Here is a 16,933-nt window from a genome sequence, read left to right as displayed (position 1 = left end):
TTAACTTATTTTACATATGAGAAAATAAGAATTTAAAATATTATTTAATTTAATATATTTTATTATTTAATTAATAAAAAAATTAATTTAATTGATTAATTTTTAAAATTAAAAAATTTAATTCAATTAATAAAAATAAATAACATAATTCAATTAATTTAAATTTAAATAATTTAATTCAAAATTAATCAAACAATCCAACGACCACCTTACTTCTAAGACTATATTTTAGCTTGATAAATAAAACATGGACGGTTTCAAATATCAAAATCCTCCGGTCCAGTTAACCCACCCAACCCATCCCATCACATACCATCCCCACCAGAAGCTATTCTAGGTAGAGTAGCTCTGTAGATATGTGGATAAAAAAGTAAGAAACAAAAAGTGTGCCAAAAAAAATGGCTTCAATATCAGTAATAACATCAACTATTCACCTCAATGGCTTGCTACTAAATCCATAAGAACCCAAATCCCTTCAGCTTGTCTCATTCTTATAACGGGTTCAAAAAGAAGAAGAAAAATTTTGTTACAGGGCCACCACTATAGCTTTTGATAACCTCGTCAAGGAGTCTTATTTATTTAAATGTTAGTTAATCAGTTAATTAACTATTTTGTTATGATTAGTTACAAGTAATGAATGATTAGTTATGGATTCACCGTATGTTGGAGGAATTTAAGGAAAATGTTACGACGGTACGAGTCATCACTGAATGAAATGAAAAAAGAGTTTTCTCTCTACATTTTCTCATCTCTTTGAATATACTCTGTTTCTTTCTTACTTCTTCTTACTTATCGGACTGACCATACCATCTTGTATTAGAGTTGATCGATTCTTTCATGGCAAAGGGTATATCTACAAGGATGCAGAAGGAGCTGGGATAGCTTCAAAAGGAGATGGAAAAGATGGATGCTAAGTTGAGTAGCACAATGACGCAGCTGAAGGAAGAGTTGTAATATGGCTTGCAAGTTAGGTTGGAAAAGATAGAGATAGATTTAAGAAAGTTGTTTGATGAGTTGGCTTCTAGATTTGATGGATTGCCCAAGATCACAGAAACTAGTGATTTTGGGGAAGTTGTTTCTTCTATGGCCAAACAGAAGGTAGTTGCCGATGTTGGCTATATGAACCTTGTTTTCCCGCAGCTCGATCTTCTTGTTTCAATTGGAGCTAAACCAAATACTCAAAGGTTGATTGTCCACACTTTGAAGGAAAGGATTTTAGAGGTTAGCTACTCAAGATGGAGCAATTTTTTGAAGTCGATTAGACTCGAGAGGCTGATAAACCCAGAAGTATCTCGAAAGAAAGGCATTGCAGTGGCATTAATGTTACATGAAGGGTAAGGTAAACTTTATTATGTTTCTTAGCCCCAATATACCTCTGAGATGAGAATCAGGTTTGATAAGAATGAATTTTCTGATGTTTGAGTTGGCCAGTTTGAAACAAACAAATACTGTGGAGGAGTATTATGATGAGTTTGAAAGTTCGTTGAATTTGATACAGATCTCTGATGAACATGCCGTGAGTGTATTCCTTAGTAACTTGAACCTAGAAATATTTAAACCAGTACGACTGTTTTACCCTAAGACATTAGCCCATATTTATCATTTATCCAAACAAATGGAAAGCCTTATTTTCAATGAACCTAGAAAAACTTTCTATCCTTACAAAACTCCTTTGCCAGCCCCACCTTTACAAAACACTCTACTCAGTTCTACAAGGTCTAATCCGTCACCCTTGTTGCCTACACCCAAAACTTTTTTCCTAAATTATACCTCATAAACCAAATTTCCAAACACACCCAAAATTACGAGCCTCCGGTTAACAAACCTGACAACCATCAATCTAAAAACCATAGATTACCTACAAAGGAAGAAAAGGATGAAAGGAGAAAGAAAAGATTATGTATTTGGTGTGGAATGAAGTATGTAGTGGGACATAGGTGCATGAGATCCCAGCTTTATCAAATGCTGGTAGATAAGGCCTTGGATTCTAATGACGAGCATGAAGAATTTTTTGACTGTTTGGAGTCAATGGAGGACACTTAAGCTGAAGGGCTGGATAACATGAATAGGCCAACTATCTTTCTAAATGCATTGATTGGTACCTTAGGTCCCCAAACAATGAAGATTCATGGTAAGATAAAAAACCAGATACTAATTGTCTCGGTGGACTCAGGAAGTACTCATAATTTCTTTGACCTATCTGTTTTTAAAAAAATAGGGTGTAGGACTTCTGAAGTAGCAGGAATTCAAGTGACAGTAGCTAATGGGGATCATTTGGTAGTAAAGAAGATGAGCAGAGGAGTTGTTAAGGAAGCACATGGCCTATTACAGAGTACTGACTTCTTCATACTACCTCTAATGGGGTGCGACATAGTGCCGGAGGTACAATGGTTACAAACCTTGGGCCCTATAGTCTGGGATTTTAATAATCTTACTGTGCAATTCAAATGGAATGGTGCTTGGTGTAGTCTACAAGGGTTAGCAGCTGGTAAAGTTCAGATGGCCACTAAGAAATAGTTAACTAAGATGAAATTATCAAGCAATAGTAATTGCCTTCTGATGCTGACAGGAGTCGAGACTTCAAGGAAGTTGCTTAATGAAGATGAGACATGGAGAAGAATAATCTGCCTAGAGAGCTGTGAGAGTTGCTATCTAAGTATTCAGATGTATTTGAGCTGCCTAAGGAGCTGACACCTAGAAAAGCTTATGACCATAGGATTCCATTGAAAGATGAATCTCAAGCCATCAGAATTCGGCCCTACATGTACCCTGCTATTAAAAAAAATTAGATAGAAAGGCTGGTTATAGAAATGAAGGAATCAGGCATCATTAGGGATAGCAATAGGTTTTTTTGCTTCCTCTACGGTTTTGGTTAAGAAGAAAGATGAGTCTTGGCAATTATGTGTGGATTACAAGTAGTTAAACAAACTTACTAGTAAGGATAAATTTCCTATTCCACTCATAGAAGAGCTTTTGGATGAACTCATTGGAGCTTGCTAGTTTACTAAGTTTGACCTTCGATCTGGATATTATCAGATCAGAACGGAGGACTCAGACATCCATAAAACTGCTTTTAGGACTCATCAAGGCCACTTTGAGCTTCTGGTAATGCCTTTTGGTCTAACTAATGCTCCCTCGCTTTCCAAAGTCCGATGAATGGTATATTCTAGCCTTATCTCAGAAAATTTGTGCTTGTAATTTTTTATGATATTTTGGTTTATTCCACCTTTTGGAAAACACGTTTATTTCACTTACAAATAGTGTTTGATGTTTTAAGGCAAAATGCATTATTTGTCAAATTGTCTAAATGTGAATTTGGGGCAGCAAGAATTGAGTATTTGGGGTATGTGATCAGCCAAGATGGTGTAGCTATAGACGAGAAGAAAATATCCTGTGTCTTAGACTTGCCAATGCCTACTTGTGTCAAAGAGCTAAGGGGGTTTCCTAGGGTTGACTGGATACCATAGACGGTTTATAAGAGGTTATGGCTCCATTGCTTGACCGCTAACAGTATTGTTGAAAAATAATGGTTTTATATGGAATGAGTTAGCCACCAAAGCTTTTGAACAATTGAAGCAGGCCATAACAACAGCTCCAGTACTAGCTTTACCAGATTTTAATTCTGTTTTTGTGGTAGAATCGGATGCTTCTAGTCAAGGCATTGACGCTATTTTAAGTCAAGGAAATAGGCCTATAGCTTATTTTAGTAAGGCTTTATCAACCAAACATAAGCTTTTGTCTGTTTATGAGAAGGAAATGTTAGCTATATCAACTACAGTGAAAAAATAAAGTTCATATTTAATTGGCAGACGATTCCAAATTAGAACTGATCATAACAGTCTTAAATTTTTACTGGATCAAGAAGCAAACACAACAACTCAGTAGTTGTGGATTGCCAGAATGATGGGTTATCACTATGATGTGATTTATAGGATGGGCTTTACTAATGTGGTTGCAGATGCTTTATCAAGGAAACCAAAATCTATGTTATGTGCTATTTCTGTGATTGACAGTGGCCTATTTGACAGAATTAAACACTCTTGGATTGAAGATCCTGTTATTGTCAGGTTACTCCACAACCTACAGCATGGTAAGGACCAACATGCTAAATACACTCGGCAGGCAGGTCAATCGAGGAGAAAAGGGAAGTTAGTAGTTGGCTCAAATGCAAAGCTTAGAGAAGATTTGCTGAAGTACTTTCACAATTCATTTGCTGGTGGTCATTCAGGGATGGAGGTAACTGTGAAAAGGCTAGCTGGGTTGGTTTACCGGAAGGCATGAAAAGGGATTTTAGACAATTTGTGAGACAATGCAACATCTGTCAGCAATACAAATACGATACAGCAGCCTCTCCTGGGTTGTTACAATCATTGCCTATTCCTGAAAAGGTAAGGTCAGACATTTGCATGGACTTCATTGAGGGGTTACCCAAGTCTTTTGGTAAGGAGGTGAATATGGTGGTGATGGATAGGCTGAGCAAGTATGCTTATTTCATAGCTTTATCTCGTCTTTATTTGACAATCATAGTTGTGCAGGCTTATCTTGATAATGTATAGAAGTTGCATGAGGTGCCTTACAACATTGTTTTAGACCGGGACAAGATCTTTACCAGCTTATTTTAGCAAGAATTATTCAGGTTATTGGGAACTGAATTGAAAATGTCATCTTCTTATCATCCTCAAACTGATGGGCAGACAAAGGTTGTGAACAGATGTATAGAGACCTATTTAAGGTGCTTTTCTGGAGAAAGACCTAAATACTTGTCTAAGAGGGTGCCCTTGGCTGAGTGGTGGTATAACACCGGCTACCATTCTTTTATCCAGACTGCTCTATACGAGATCGTGTATGGCCAACTAGCTCTTTTACACATGTTTTATTTACCTGGAGACTCTAAGGTGGAAAAAGTAAACAAAAGCTTAAAACAAAGGAAGCTACAATTCAATTGATGAAATTTCATTTGAGAAGGGCTAAGAACAGGATGAAACAACAGGCAGATAAACATAGGTCAGACAGGAAGTTTGAAGTGGGGGACTATGTTTACGTTAAGTTGCAGCCTTACAGGTAATTGTCAGTGGTCAACAGGATGTGTCTCAAGCTTGCAACCAAATTTTTTGGTCCTTACAAAGTCATACAGAAGATAGGTGCTGTAGCGTACAAGTTGGAACTTCCACAAGGGGTGCATACACTCCGTATTCCATGTCTTAGTCGAAGAAACATGTTGGGAAGGGACCGGTATAATTTAATTTGCCGCTGTTAGATGAAGAGGGAATTTTGGCTAAAGAACTAATAGCCACTGTACCGAAGAATGAACAAGAAGAGAGGCAAACTAGTCACTAAAGTATTAATACAGTGGAGTAATTGCTTTCCAGAAGATGCAACGTAGGAGATCTTGTATGAGTTGAAGAAACGATTTCCTTCTTTTGATCCTTGAGGACAAGGAGCCTATTAGTGGGGAGTATTTGTTACAGGCCCAACACTACAACTATTGATAGCCCAGTCCAAGAGTCTTATTCATTGAAAAGTTAGTTAATCAGTTAATTAAATATTCTGATAGGATTAGTTACGAGTAGTAGATGATTAGTTATGGTCCTGTTGAGTCACCATATATTGAAAAATTTAAGGAGAATGTTACGATTGTATGCTGAATGAAATGAAAAAAGAGTTTTCTCTTTACATTCTCTCTTTTCTCTGAATATACTCTGTTGCTTTCTTATTTCTTCTTACTTATTAGACTGACCATACCAAATTTCCATCTCTCCCAATGCGGCAAACAACCCCAAAGCTTGCTCTTCCTTTCTTCCTCATCTTCTTTCTCTTTCCCTTGTTCCTTTTCACGTAACAAAATTTTCCAATTTTGTTATTTATTGATTTTCTTCAATGGGTATTAATTTTTTTTTGTGTAATTTCAATTTTGCTGGTAGGGTTATCTTTGGGATGGATTTTAGTTCAAATAATGGGCTAAGGAACGAGAAAAAGTGAGGCCTGGTGGTTAGGGCTGGAAAGGCTGCCCTTTGTAAAACAAAGAGGAATAGGTCTTGGAAATCTTTGGCTCGAACTCATGGATGCCGTAGAAGAATGAGAACCACTAGTGAGGGAGCGGATTGAAACGTAGACGTGCTAAGGGTCGGAAGCTACTTTGCACCAAATCCAATCCAAACAGTGCAAAGCGCTAAACTTTTCCTTTTGCATCAGCAGCATTTCACCTAGGATTTTTTTACTACTTTTTACCACAATCCTATAAACAATAAATAATTATGTAAAGACCCACCGTTTATAAATATGAATTTCCTATGAAATTTTAAGAGATTTTACGTAATTTTAAATTGTGATTGTTTAATTATATTAGATGTATGCTTCCTTGTTTTAATTTGTAATATTCCATAAATGTGATTTTTTAATGATTTTTAAAGGATAATTTAGGCAAAACTAGTCAATGCCTCTTTTGCCGGTTCAAATGTGCAATATTTATTTATTGAAATCTACATTTTAATGGTTATATTCCACTATGCTGTTGTACGATAGTTTCTTGGTATTTATGAATATCTTATGTATGATTTTTTTGAACGTTGGTGAGAAGTCTCATTTTATGGTTGACTCGCAAAATTAATCTGCTTTGTGCTGTTTCTGTTACATGTTTTTTCTAGTCTTAGATGGGATGGGAACATGTTCAGTTAAAATATTTTTGGGTTCCATGGGTATGAAGCTTGGTTCACATTTGTGTGTGTTAGGAATGCTGAGCATTAGTTACAGTCATCTGGCTATTCCATGATCGAGCAATTTTGGAAAGTGATATTTGAAATAGCCTTGAAATTGATGGGTGCTACTACAACATATCGTTTTTTGTCCAAAACTATGATGAATGTGTGAAAAAGGTCTATGTGTAATACTCCAATGAAATAGGAAGGTCTGTTGGTGGATGAGGTTTTGTGGTGACCCTCTGTTTTCTTTTGGATAATGAAGTACGGAAGAAGCCATTTGCGTCTTCTTCTATCATATTGCTGATAGAAATACAACATTTAATTATGTTTATGCAATCAAAGTGGGAACAAGAACATGGTCACCATTCACACTTCAGTTGTAAGCCATGCTTCACGTATGCCTGCATTATGGTATTAGTAACCCAAAATATGTGTGCCTTGTCGCCAGCTTCGTGATGCTTCTGCTAGCTTTCCTGGTTTGACATTGAGGTCTTACTGTTTTAATGTGAAAAACATATGCATAAACATAATTCAAAAACAAATGTTTCATGCCCACCATACACACAATGCATAAACATAATGTTTGTTATAGAGCACATTAAAAAAATAATGCATAATAATTTAGTTGTAAGCTTGTTTTTTGGTATCGAATTTCCATTATACCAGCTGGTCTTCTTCTCTAGGCTCAAGTCTGAATGACAACACTTTTTATACGGTAAATTTGGGGCTAAACTCAAATGATTCATCCTTTTTAAGATGTGAATTTCATTAAAGCTGAGGTTTGATTCCTAAGCATCTGGAAAATTTCCTTGCTTAATTTTTCCCTTAAGCTTTGGTCTCCCTTTTTTTCTTGAAAAAAAAAAAAAAAAAAACTGCGCTCAAAGGATTTTAGGTCTAGTTGCATTAAGTGAATTAAAATATTATTCTCTTTTTGTTGATTAATACATAAAATCATTATATCATTTTTTTGACAATAATAATTACATCATTGTAAGGTAAGTGAATAGGTTTACAGTGTGCGTGGATTATGAAATTCATCATATAATTAATTAATTAATCAAACATCTTTTTGTTATTTCAATAAATAATCTATAAATTTGAAGATAGATATCGATTATTATAAACACCACATTTGGTTGGAATTTTAGTTAGAGTTAAATTTTTATTTTATTATTTTGGTTATTTAAAAAAAATAGAGTCCAAAATTAAAAAAGAAAAGATTTGAGATTTAAAAACGATTGAAATTGTTAAATGTGTGTTTTATTTGAACTTTTGAGATTGAAATTGAGTTAAAAAAATTAGGGTAATTGTTTTCAAATTTAGATTCATATTGAAGTTAGAATTAAATGCCTATTTAAAGAACCTAAATCAAGAGGGAAAAAAAAGGAAGCAATGTAAAAAAAATTTTGTGGTGATCTTTTAATTTTTGAAAATTTTTAAAATTGTTAAATTTTAGGTTTCGAGTGAAAAATGTTAGATTTAGGTTAGATTTGGGGAAATAAAAATCAAAATTAGGTTTAAAGAATTGTTCTAAAATTTTGTTTTAGATTTTTTTTTTCTCTTTTCTTGGGTACTTTGAAATTTTGGTTAAAGTTTCTAGTAACCCAAGTAAGTCCTACCCATTTAAATTGTTTTCTTTTTCTACTCTTGTTTTGCTTTCTCTTTTTATTTTTAGTTGTTTTTTTTATATATTATTTTCTTTTTTTAAGATTATTTATGTCAATTTTTTCTTATTGTACTTGTTATTTACTTGCTTTAATATTTATTTGCTTATTTAATTTGTAAAAATTAATTTATAAAATATATAATGATTTAGGAATAAATTAAAATTCAACCAATGATGAAATTCTAAAGAAGTTACTAGCATGAAATTTTCTTGAAAATTTCTAGGTAAGAGAATCTTTTCTAAATTTGAGCAAGGCATTAAAAGATTTAAAAAATTGATCTCAATATAAGATTTTATTTATTTATTTCTAATTTGAAAAAAATAAAAATGGAACAAATTATTATTTTTTCATGATTAATTATATGTGATTACATTTATTCAATTTTGTATTTAGTTATTATATTTAATTATTATGAATTTGATTATTTATATTATCATGTATTTATATGTATCTACTTTTTCATAAAATATTTAATAAATATGAAACAAATGTGGTACTTGAATAGTCTTGAGTGATGAATATATTTAAGGAGTTGACCAAAGTGTTGGAGAGAACTTCAAAATATTTTTAATATTTAAATATCAAAATTAATAAAATTAACAAAAATAATAAATAAAAAAGATAAGTTAGAACCATTTTAATTAAGGTTAAAGAGAAAATTTAAGATTATTTGGTACCAAATTGTGGGTATTGTAATAATGTTATAATGTTCCTTACATATAATTAAACTCCTTAACCTAATTTTGTTTAAAAAATTAGAACCTATTCCTTTTAAGGAGTAATCTTAGAAGGGATAGATTCACATAGGTGATTAATCATACATAGTTGAAAAAGATTGGTGGTGACTCTATGTGTTATATCAAATGGGTTAATTTTTAGATTTATACGTTATGACAATTTGATAACTTAGCTGAAAATTTAAAGAATTGAGTAAGTTTTTAATTTTAGATTATTTCAAGCCTTATTTTGATTGTTTTAATTTAATTATTTTTTGCTATTTCTTTATGTTTACTAATTTGTTTATATATTCTTCTATTTCATCTATTTGTCTGAATAGGAAAGTTTGTTTAATTTTTTTTATATTTTTTTTACACATACACACACACACACACACCACGCATGCATGTTCATACATAAACTCTCTATTCAAGTTTTGTCCTCTTTTAAAAAGGAGCAAATATCTACAATCTTGTAAGGTGATGACCTCTGCATGTGAAACACTCCCATTCAAATTAAATCTTTTTCATTTGAAACCTGTCATGAGTGAATATTGGGGTGTTTTACTAATCTATAATGGATAATGATATAAGAAGTAATTTGGAGACCTTTAGATTATCAAGACATCCAAACCCCTTCATATTATGAACCATAAGAAACCATCCTTAGGTTGGAACCATTTTCATCCATTGTTAAAATGTTTCCCAGTTAGGACATATGAAGAAACTTTGGCAATTTCATTTGTATGAATTTTGTGATAAAATTGAAAGAGTTTAGGTTTATTTTGTCTTTCATTCATTGTTATATGAAAAAAATTAACACATTCATACATTTATTCATTTGTGCATCATTGAATTGTAACGTATCTAGTATCTCATGCATGAATTCATCCATTCATGCATCATTAAATTGTAGGCAGTCATTTGTTCATTCATGCATCATTATGGAGCAAATATTAACTCATGCATCCATTTATGTAGTCATTTATTCATCTATGCATCATTGAATTTTTATTTATTACATCTATTACATGCATTCATCTATTCATTTACACATATAAAAGAATTTATATAACAAGTTAAGATGATTCTTGGTATTTGGTAGCACGTCATTCTAATTATGGTAAAAAAGTTTAATGATAGCTTAATCGTCAGAAAATTTTGAGCAACTTACCCATCATTGTTATAACACTTGTTCTTAAACAAAGCTTATGGAGCAGGAATAAGCTAGCCGAATTGAAAAGGTTAAGAAGGTTTAAATAAAAATCAAAAGAAAGTTGGAAAAGATTATGGAGATGCTTAATAAAATAAATAAAGAAAAGGTTGTAAAAGAAACTTTCGCTTTGCTAGATTGCCCATCTTAATATGTTGTAGACCTTTTTTATCCTCTAAGATATAGCCCCTACTAGGGCCAAACATCATAAGGGGCACAAAGACAACAGCTTTATTTTTTAGGGCATATCCATATGTATATTCAGGAATGTCATCTGTAGTTCCCCAAGGAATGTTTCAAGCTTATATCAATCCTACCTTTGGTGAGAAAGCATTTGATCCTATTCAAGTTCCTGATATGAATGATCTCAGGGAATAAAAAAAAGTAAAAATAAGTACTTCTAAGGTAATGAATGATTGTTCTGTTTAAAAGATGAATCTATTAGAAAAGAGACTCTAAATTGTTGAATAGATGGACTTCTATGGGTCTATAGATATGTCTGAACTGTATTTGGTGTCTAATGTGCTGATTCCACCCAAGTTTAAAATCCTTGAGTTTAAGAAGTATAAAAGGACTAAATATTATGTGACTTATGTCATAGTATATTTACCGTAAAATGGCTGCCCATACTAGTGGTGAAAATCTTATGATTCTTATGTTCCAAGACATTCTAATAGGTTCTGTTGCCATATGATATATTAAGCTTGATAGAACTCGCATCTTCTTAAGGAAAGAATTAGCTAGGGCATTCATCATCCACTATAAACATTATAGATTTGTTTTTTGATCGTTTATCTTTATTGAATATGAAAAAGAAAGCTATTGAGAGCTTTAAAGAATATACCTAAAGGTGGAGAGATACTGTTGCTCAAGTTCAACCACCTTTTACTGAAAAGAAGACCACTGTCCTATTTGTCAGTATTCTAAAAGCCCCATATTATGAAAAAATGATTGGGCATGCTATCAAAAATTTCACTAACATGGTAATCTGTGAAGAAATAATAGAAAATGTCTTCAAGAATAGCAAACTTGAAAAGAATGATGCTTCTAATGGAAAGAAAAATGGTGGGGCACCAAAAAAGAAAGAAGGAAATCCCCAAGCTTTGATTTATGAAGAGCAACATTGGTACCAAATTGTGGGCATTATAAGAGTGTTATAACTTTTTTTATATGTAAATAAATTCTTGAACCTAATTCTATTTAGAAGACTAGAAACTATTCTTATTAAGTACCCTTAGTCAAACTTAAGATAACTTTATAAGAGATAGATTTATTTAGGTAATCAGTCATACCAAATTACAAAAGATTGGTAATAATTCTGTGTGTTGTATCTAATGAGTTAGTTATCATACTTACATGATATGACAATTATTTTATTAACCATCTAGATTCAATATTTATATTACTTTATGATGTGTGTCATGTTGTGTTGGAAGTAAGGCTGAAATTGGATCGGTTTAAACATTTAATTTTTTTATCTGATCCAATCTATGCAAATTTTTTATGTTATAATCCGTATCTAATCTGTATAAGATGAATAATTATATAGAATCGATTCGCATAAATTCAGATTGGTTCAGATAAGGTATACAGATTTTTTATTGGCTTTGATTTCAATTTTAAATGTTTTTGAACTTGTGCTTTTGATTGAATCAGAACTTGAGCTTTTGATGCAATTAAACAAAATAACAATGTAATTAAAATATATTTTAACTAAAAGCAATACAAATACTTTTAAACAAATTGAGTTTAAAAAAGAAAGATCATTCAAATAAAATAATCTAACAAAATAACTAGCATCAATTAAAGAAGAACCGTGAGCTAAACCTAGTCTTATCTCATTAGCAATTGCTTCCATTTGAGCTATAACGAAGTTCTGTTATACCAAAAATTGAACTTACCTTGAAGAACCGTTTCTTGGAGCTAGAAAGTGGGAGTAAGAGGAGCTGTAACTCCGTGAGCGTGAGGTGAGGCCTGACTCTGGGGGCTGAGGGGAAACAAGATAACACTTTGAAGTTTGAAATAAAAAGAGAGAGTTTTGACTAGGAGTTGAAGGGCAAGTGTTAATGTCGGCAATGGAGTTAAAAAAATGGTGAATGGTTATGGAGGTGCGGCGTTATGTATGAGACTCGAGAGAGTAAGAGTGAGATTTAAGGCTAAAAACTAAAAAGCCTAAAATGTTTGTGTCGTCCGTAGGGTGTCAATGAGAGAGTTAGAGCGGTCGGTGAGTGGGTTTTATTTATTTTTAATTAACAAAACAAGTTAATAAATTTTTGGGTGAGTAATAAGTGGGCTAAATTAAATGTTTTGAGTTGGCTTTCAATTAGATAAATGGATCTTTGTTCAGCTTGTAATTGCAATTTTTTAGGTTTTTCCATTCGGTTCATTCGGGTTTTTAAAGTTCTGATTATAAAAAATTAAACCGATCTAAATTGATACATAGTTTAACGATGTCATCTATCCAAATTCGAATTGAACCGATTCAAATGTCTCGGTTGGTGTCAATTTTTTGGGGTTTTTTTGTCGGTTTTTTTTCAACCTTACTGGGAAGGTGCCACGCTTCATTGCGTCGTTCAATCTACGTAAGCAAGATGATGAAACTGGCCCACGTAAGGCATATTAACTCCTGTATGTTACTATTTATCATGTTGACCCCCTCAATCACGGAAACGTCTTGTCTACTGTATGCACGGCTAGTGGCCGACCCGGCCATCTCCAATTGTTGACAACCAAGGCGATTGCGCGATGCTTAGCTGCCTCGACCCCTTGGCATATATTCTCCTGTTTCTGGCACCGGACAAACTGTAGTATGCATTAATAAGATATAACGAGGAATTTTTTTTTTTTTTTGCATGCAAATATTGTTGTGCCTTAATAATAATCACAACAATAAAAAAGTAATAGACAACAATTAATAATAAAAAAATATAAAAAAAATAAAACACATCAAAATTTACGTAGAAAATCTTTTAGTATAGAGAAAAAAAATCACGGACCATCAGAAAAATTTTTATTATCAAATAATAGGTATACACAGTTCTTCTTTAGCTAAAACTAGAGCTAATCAACAACCAGAGAAATAATTAAAAAAATCTCATCAAATAAGTAACTCAACAAATATACCATGGATTTGTTTCTAGAGAGTTTCAAACCCGATCTTCACCGTTCAGAATGTAAAACTCTGAATCATAAACCTCCTGACAAGGTTCCAACTCAATCGGACTACAGATCGACTTTCGTTCAACCAACTTTCCCTTCTCTTTTTTTCTCTGTTTTTTCTGGCTTTTCTTCTTTCTCTACTTGGTTTTCGACACCTTCTTAAAACAATCTCACCTCTTTTTTATTAAGTAACTAAGGCTTTGTGTAAAATGAAAGATCAAAAGCCCATGGCCTTTACTTGGTCCAAAACTACTTACATGGGACTGGACCTCATTTTTCTAACAATCCCCTCCTTCAACGCTATTAGGAAGAGATTCATCACCATAGTAGTTTCATTTGGAACTTACTTTGACCAGGAAACTCATTCCGATCAAGTTACTGTAAAACTCAAACTTTTTTCTGGAAAGTATCTTAGTCAACATATCTGCTGCATTCTTATCAGTGTGAACTTTCTTCAACAACATCTGTTGTTCTTCAATCACTGAACGTAACCAATGATATCTAACATCAATGTGCTTTGTTCTAGCATGGTACATGGCATTCTTACTCAAATCTAAAGTACTCTGGCTATCACAAAATATCACATACTCTTTTTGATTCAACCCCAATTCAAGAAAAAAATGTTTCATCCAAAGCATTTCTTTACACGTTTCGATTGTTGCAATATATTCAGCCTCTGTAGTTGACAAAGCAACACACTTCTGCAACTTAGATTGCTAAGACACAACTCTTTCTGTAAAAGTGAACAAATACTCTAAAGTAGATTTTTTACCATCAAGATCGCCTGCCATGTCAGCATTAGTAAACCCTTCTAGAACTGGTTGTGAAACTCTATAAGTCAAGCACATTTTTTAGATACCCTTTAAATATCTAAAAATCTATTTCACTACTTCCCAGTGAACCTTCTCCGGATTAGAAAGAAATCTGTTCACTACACCAACTACATGAGCAATATCAAGCCTTGTACAAACCATAAGATACATTAAAGAATCGACTGCAGAAGAATAAGGAATACTAGACATAGTTAGTTGCTCTTCTTTAGAAACTTGACAAGATTTCCTATTTAAATGAAAATGATTAGCAAAAAAACTGCTAACTGATTTAGCATGTTGCATGTTAAATCTACCAAGCACTCGTTCAACATACTTTCCTTGTGACAATCATAACTTTTCAGCTTTCTTATCTCGGATAATGTTCATACCAAGAATCTGTTTTGCTGGACCTAAATCATTTATATCAAAAGACTTAGATAATTGTTCTTTCAACTTGTAAACCATACTAGTATCTTGTCCTACAATCAACATATCATCAACATATAATAATAGGATAATGAAGTTACAATTAGAGAATTGTTTAATATACACACAAGAATTCGTTGTTATTCTTTTATAGCTATGACTCACCATAAAAGAATCAAACTTCTTGTACCACTGTCGTAGAACTTGTTTCAAGCCATACAAGCTTTTCTTCAATTTGTAAACTAAGTGCTCTTTTCCTTTCACTTTAAAACCTTCAGGCTGATTCATATAAATGTCCTCCTGTAAATCATCATACAAAAATATAATTTTAACATCAAGTTGCTCAAGCTCAAGATTCAAACTAGCTGCTAATCATAGTATCACTCGAATAGAACTCATTTTACAACCGGAGCAAAGATCTCATCAAAATTGATGCCTGATTTTTGAAAAAAACTTTTTATTACCAATCGAGCTTTGTACCTCACTAGTTTGTCACCATCTTTTTTCAACTTGAACACCTATTTATTCTTTAATGGCTTTTTCCTTTTTAAAAGTTTAACAAGATCATAAGTACCATTTTTGTAATGACTTCATCTTTTCTTTCATTATTTTTAATCAGTGCTCTCTATCCAGAGTAACATACACATCTTGAAAGCTTTCTGACTCCCCTTCACTGGTAACTAAAATAAAATATGAACTTGGATACATGATAGATGGCCTACGCTCTCTAGTAGATCTCCTGGGCTGAGACTCTACATCACTTGATGCCGAAGGTAGCTCTCCCTGCTTAACACTCTCAGGTAGCGAAGATTGCTCCCCCTGCTCAAAACTAATTGCATCTAGCTTATCATAAATTGTGACTGGCTTATTCATATCCCCAAGTTTTGTTTCTTGCTCATTTCTACCATCTGTGGCTCTTTCTTATGAAATCTTTATCGGTGTTGAAACATCACACTTAACAGTAACCCGTGTAGTCTTCTCATTTTTCTCAAAGTCTGCTATGATTTTTTTTATGAAAGAACACATCTCTGCTTCTGACTGTCTTTCTTTTTACTGGCTCCCATACCTTATAGCCAAATTCTCCATCATCATATCCTACAAATACACACTGTGTGACTTTACTGTTAAGTTTTGATCTCTGCTCTTTCAGCACATGCATGAATGCTTTACATTCAAAAACTTTCAAGTGAAAGTATGAAGTATCTTTCTCTATCCACACTCTTTCTGAAATGTCAAAGCCTAAAGGAACTGATGATGACCTGTTAAGTAAATAACAAGCTATGTTAACTGTTTTACCCCAAAATAGCTTTGGTAATTTTATCATCCTCAACATATATCTGACTTTTTTTACAATGGTGTGATTCATTCTTTTAGCTATACTATTATGCTGCGGTGTTCCAGGTTCTGTCATCTCATGCCTGATCTTATGCTTTGAACAATACTCTTCAAAGCCATTAGATATGTATTCTCTACCATTATCAGTTTGAATATACTTCAAGGGTAATCCTGTCATCCTTTCAACCATGACATAAAATTTTTAAAAATACTGTAATACCAAATTTTTTTATTTCAACATATACACCCAAGTCTTACGTGAAGCATCATCAATAAAAATAATAAAATATCTGCTATCACTTAATGATTCAACCTCAATTGGATCACATACGTCAGAATAAATTAATTTTAATCTATTTTCTTTTCTCTAAGAACTTTTACGAAAAAAACTCTATGATGCTTACCAAACAAACAATAATCACATGAATCGAGAAACATACCTTTGATTAGGGGAATAAGAGACTGCCTTGCCAAAACTTGTAACCCCTTTTCACATATGTGTGCTAGCCTCATGTGCCACAAGTTTGTTAAAGCATCATCTTCAACGGTATTTACCTGGTTATTATTCAATTGTATCAATGTCTTATACATTATGCAGCATAGTTTTTTTTTTTACAACTACCATAGATCTTTTGAGAAGCTTCCACTGTCTATTCTTTTGTCAACTTTCATATCCCCCTTATCAAGGACATTAATAGCAAATAAGCTCATTCTCATATATGAAATGTGTCTGACATCCTTCAAAGTTAACATGTAACCTGTATTAGTTTGTACAATAATATCATCAATCCCAACAATCTGTCATACACTCTTTTTTTCTATTTTGGTATAATCAAAGTCTCTTATTTTGTAAGTTGTAAACAACTCTCTCTTAGGAACACAATTATATGTCGCTCCTGTGTTAACT

General features: G+C 32.8%; 1 pseudogene; it reads left to right on the top strand.

Moving 5' to 3' along the window:
- The first annotated feature begins 297 nt into the window (after nt 1-297).
- LOC111274985 (large ribosomal subunit protein bL34c-like) lies at nt 298-6,262 on the top strand (annotated as a pseudogene).
- The last annotated feature ends 10,671 nt before the right edge of the window (nt 6,263-16,933 follow it).

This window comes from Durio zibethinus, chromosome 26 (assembly GCF_047325235.1).
Source record: "Durio zibethinus cultivar Kanyao isolate XHJ-2024 chromosome 26, ASM4732523v1, whole genome shotgun sequence".
In the NCBI taxonomy this organism is placed as follows: domain Eukaryota; kingdom Viridiplantae; phylum Streptophyta; class Magnoliopsida; order Malvales; family Malvaceae; genus Durio; species Durio zibethinus.
The sequence above is the reverse complement of the archived record's forward strand: the minus strand, read 5'-3'. Positions and strand labels throughout refer to the sequence as shown.